This window comes from Pteropus alecto, unplaced genomic scaffold (assembly GCF_000325575.1).
Source record: "Pteropus alecto unplaced genomic scaffold, ASM32557v1 scaffold110, whole genome shotgun sequence".
NCBI lineage: Eukaryota > Metazoa > Chordata > Mammalia > Chiroptera > Pteropodidae > Pteropus > Pteropus alecto.
This window is the reverse complement of record NW_006431920.1, coordinates 10,596,416-10,601,406: the sequence shown is the minus strand read 5'-3', so window position 1 is coordinate 10,601,406 and position 4,991 is coordinate 10,596,416. Positions and strand designations below refer to the sequence as shown.

The following is a 4,991-nucleotide window of genomic DNA, read 5'->3' as shown; positions in this document are numbered from 1 at the left end:
ACGAATAGTAAAATTATTGTTCAACTTTGAGCATTCTTTGAAAGCTCAGTAACATTGACAAATGTTTCTATACCCTGTACAGTTATTTAAATGCTCATATTTCAGATACTGCTTTGAAAATATCCTTATTCAGAAATACATTCTGTGGTAAAAGCATGCTAAAGCATAAAACTGTTACTATAAAAAAGAAAGAAAACTCAATTCTTGTCAATATGCATACTCTTGGAATCGTATATCCAAAATAAAAATATTACTTACTTTCCAGCGACTTTTATTGAAAAACCCTATGTAATAACAATTCACCTTTATTCTGATGCTTGTGCCAAAGGCAATGCACTCTTCTTGGGGAACTACTCATATTCTGCAGCTATGCCAGTTCTCCGGAAGCCATCAACTCAGCTAAAGAAAATATAAGTGTGCCTTTATAAAGAATCCAATTTATAAAATTATTTTTAAAGTCATCATTTATACAACAGATTAACCTTTTGATTACTTAAAAATTACAAACTACCTTACTGAAAACATTTAAAATATAATGCTCAAGACACATACACACACACACACACTCACAGCAAAAGAACTTGAGAAAGATATCCGTGTGCAAAGTGAAGGACTCCAGGAGGAGCCTGTACCTTAATCAATTTGTGTCTTGGTTTATTTATCTGCTACATTTTGAAACTAAGAAGGAGGTGAAGAAGAATACATCCTTTGTTGACTTTATAAACATTGTTACATAATGATGTCTTAAGTCTTAAAATATCACTTTCATGATGCGCTGATACAAATTTCAAAAGGTGGGTAAACTTGGTTTTTACTTTTCTTTCAAAACTAACTTTACGAGTTTCTTTCTCAATTTTAGGCATCTCTAAGCCTCAACTTTCTCTGAAGTTTTACCCAAACATATCTCACTGCCTTCTCGAAAGCTTTAACATTAACTTTAAATTCATGTGCTCACTAAGTACAAAATCATTTAAGCTACTACAATTTGACAGCACTGTAGGAGGGACACAAACATGAAAATTATACAGTCCATGCCCTCAAGAGGCTCCCCAGACTTCTCTACACTTGTCCTTCCACCTATATTCAGGGGAAAAAAAATCTTAGCATCAATTTTAACCACATTCTCATTTACCTAAAACTCAGTCTTTTCATAACCACTACCCTAATTCAGAAAGGTATCACTTTGCCATCACGCCCACCTAATATTTATTACACACCATTATTATGCACAGTGCTAAGTGCCATACATGCATTATTTCATTTAATTTTCCAAATAATCCTAAAGGACAGAGATTACTATTATCTCTATTTTACGGATAAGGAAACTAAGGTTTAGAGAGATTACCTAATTATCCATGGTCACAGAGTCAGTAAGAAACAAAAATAAATCTAACACCAAATCCACATTTTTAACTACTACTAAATTTCTTCCTCATCAATGATTTGCAGCAATCACTTTCCAATTTCTACTGCTTCAGGTTTTCTCATTCAATGAATCTTTTACCCTCTCTAAATAACTACTCTTTTTATTTCTTACCAAAGTATGCACTAGCTGTCTCCTTAACTTTCTCCCTAAAAGTGGGGATGAGGGGAGGAGGACCTGGCCTATCTTCTTTTGCACGCCAACAAAATAACACGCACTTAGTACATGCTAAATACTTGCTATTGACGCTAATTCCTTCCCAAACGTTTTTTAAACTTTATTTTATTGTGTTAAGAATACTTAATGTGAGACCTACCCTCTCAACAAATTTTTAAGTATACAATACAGTATTGTTAACTGTCGGTACAATGTTGTACAATGTATCTCTAGAACTTCTTCAACTTGCTTAACTGAAACTTTCTTCCATTTTTAACAGCTCATCACTACCTATAAAATAAATACAAATGCCTCTCTGTGTTTGGTTTTCATCCACTGCCTATGTTTTATTTTCTATTTCTCAACAAAAATCCTGTTCTACACACACACACGAATTATTAAATTTTCTTCCAAATCTACCACCAACTTACTTAAATATGACATTTTCCTTTATCTATTTTTGGAAACCTCATCCTCGTTGGTCTCATAGTTTAGCCTGTTGTTAAAAATATGTAAACCCTGCTCTGACTTCTAAGGGCTTTCTTGACTAAAAGGATCCATAAAACAAATGCACAACGAGATAAAATTAGTGTGGCTGAAAGAGAGAAGTTGCCCTAGATAAAGTTTATCTCCAATTTAAAGAGTCTCAAATCTGAATGATTTTATCCAAAACTGAAAATCCCTTTTTTTCTTCTATGTCCTTTGTCTGCAGAGTGAAAAGGTGTTGTCATCAGATGACAAGATCAGTAAGGTGGTGCTTCCAAAAGACATGATAGTTCTTACAGCAAGCTCCAGTTTACTTATTTAACCAATTATTGAAAAACAGATATGAAATACTAACTTATATTCTAGTATGAGACATTTTAAATAATCACACAAGTAAATGTATAATTGCATGTTCTGAAAAATGACAAAGTACAGGGCATGGTGAGAAGTTATAATAAGGTTTAAGACTTGGGGGTTAGAGGATAGAGAGCATCAGAAGGTTTCTCTGAGGAAGGACCACTTAAGCTGAAAAGTGAAGAATGAGTTAACTGAGGGATGGTCATGCTGGAAGAATCCAGGCAAAGAGAACAAAATGCGCAAAGGCACTGTGAAGGAAATAACTTGGTGTGACTGAAGAAATGAAAAGCATTGTGACTGGAATTTAGTGAGGGAGAGAAAGATGGTGCAAGATGAATCTAGTGAAGTAGGAAAGAATCAGGTTTTGCAGAATCTTGTAGACCACAGTATGGATTTTGAATTTTGCCCTAAATGTAATAACACTTAATGGCAGAAATCCACTAAAGGGTTTTAAGCAGAGAAATGACATGTCACCGTTAAATGGAGAAGTGATATAGTTTGTTTGAATTTGGGGAGGAGAGTAAAAGAAACAAGAATTGAAGAAAATAGAGCAAACAGATAGGAAAGTACTGAAGTGATTCAGTTTATAACAATTACAATAACAATTAATGCTTACCAGTATTTACTGTGTACCATGTGCTTACCATGGTTATCTCATTTAATCTTCATAACAATCCAATAAGGTGGTGATTATTTCAATTTTAAAGATGAGAATACAGGGCACCAGTGACATTAAGTCCAGGTGAATGAAGACTGTGGTTTGAACTACAAAAGTGATACTGTGGATGTACAGAAATAGATTCAAGACATATATTGGAAATAGAATAAACAGAACTTGAAGAGGGTATAGATACATGGGATGAGAGAGAAATCAAGAATGGTTTTCAAGTGTCTAGTCCGTGTAAATGGATAAATGGATATGCTACTTAACGAAATGGGATACTAGATAAAGAATCTGGATATGGAAAGAAGACTAAGACTTTGGTTTTAGACATGTTATATTTCAAATTCCTAAGGAAAAAAGCTGAGATGTCAAACAGGGAGGGCTATTTAGATCTTGAGCTGCAAACAAAAGGAAAAGGCTGGAAATAAAAATTCTCAAGTCATCAATATATAGGTGGAATTTAAAGCTTAGGGTGGAAAGGGGAAGTAAAAAGAGAACAGGACCTAGGAATGAACCGAGGTATTCCATTTTACTCCATCGAACATCTCTATGATCATCAGTTACTTTGATTGCTCAGTTCTCATTTAACTTTGCCTTTCAGCAGAATCCAACACTGTTACTTCTTTCATCTCTTTTACACTAGTATTTCTCTAAACTTCAAGAATTCCTCAGTGCTCCATCCCAGGTCCCCTTCTTTTCTAGCACTATACTCTCTTTAGGCAATTTCATCCATGTCCATAGCCTTGATTACCATCAACGTAGCAGATGATATAATTTTATACATATGTCTAGCCCAGAACTCTCCTCTGACCTTCAATCCAAGATATCCAACTGCCTACTTGACATCCTCTTGGATATCTCTTCTGCCTAGATACTTGTCAGATACTGTCTCCTTCCTCTCCGCCCCTCCCCCCAAAAAAAGCATTTACACAGAGCCAGAATTTTGAAAGAATTACCACAAAATCGCTACAGGCCAACTCTCCAGAAAACAGGATTTTGTCATCAATTATCATTTTCTTACATGGCTCATGACCTTAAATAGGTAAACTTGACAAGTTGACCTGATGGCTAGAGACCGGGAACAACCAAATGCACAACAAAAATACAATTCAAGCCTTTTAGTAGAGAGATGGTTAAGAGAATAAAGAAGGCGAACTATCAATAGAGTGAGCGTGTCATGTCCAAGGCCTGATGGATGTGCGGCAACATTGGTCCCCTTTAGAGATAGCAGGCCTCGCTAAGGGGCGAGTGGCAGACGACAGCTCTCAGTGCAATGGGGCAGGTTCGGGGTGCCGAGAAAGCGAGTGACAGTAAAGACTAGGTCAAAGAAGGAAAGCCCGGGGGAAGACCCAAATGGAGTACCAGTGAGGACAGGGGAGCGACGAGGGGAAGGGGCAGGCTGAGCAGCAGCGGGGCGAACTCCAAAAGAGTGAACGCCGAGTGGGCGGGCCGCACGGGGCGCGGGGTGGGGAGGATACCTGGGGGAAAACGGCTCAGTTGAGAAGCTCGCTGGGCCCGCCTTACCTGTGCCTGCGAGACCGGAGCCCCGGACAGGCCTGCCGGAAACACAGAGTCCGCCCGGAATGGGAGGACGAGAGGGTAAGGAAGGAAGGGACACCGAGCACGAAGAGGGACAGCTCGCTCCCCCGAGTCAGGGAGAGCAGCTGATGGCGGGAACTGTGACCACACGCAAACACGCAACGCACGCACGCACACTCGACGCGACCGGACGAAGCGCGAGCGCGCAAGCCTGCAAACTCCGCCCCTACACGCCCTCGCCCCGCCCCAGCACCGAGCTGAATCTCGCCGAGGCAGCCCCGCCCCATCCTGGCTGCAGTACGCATGCGCATTTTCCACTTCATTCACTTTCGACTTTCCACCATTTCCCTCTTACTCAGCCCAAGG

At 39.0% G+C, this 4,991-nt stretch overlaps 1 protein-coding gene across 2 annotated transcripts in view; it reads right to left on the bottom strand.

Annotated features, from left to right (window-relative positions):
* Positions 1–4,809, bottom strand: part of USP37 (ubiquitin specific peptidase 37) — a 73,395-nt gene extending 68,586 nt beyond the window's left edge. Inside the window, exons 1-2 of one of the 2 annotated variants that reach the window (XM_006906721.3) lie at positions 4,611–4,809; positions 259–399 (exon numbers count right to left, since the gene is read on the bottom strand). The gene's annotated coding sequence lies outside the window, so the exon portion shown is untranslated. The remainder of the gene's footprint in view (positions 1–258; positions 400–4,610) is intronic. The other variant, XM_015585422.2, reaches the window with a different exon arrangement.
* Between the last annotated feature and the right edge of the window lie 182 nt (positions 4,810–4,991).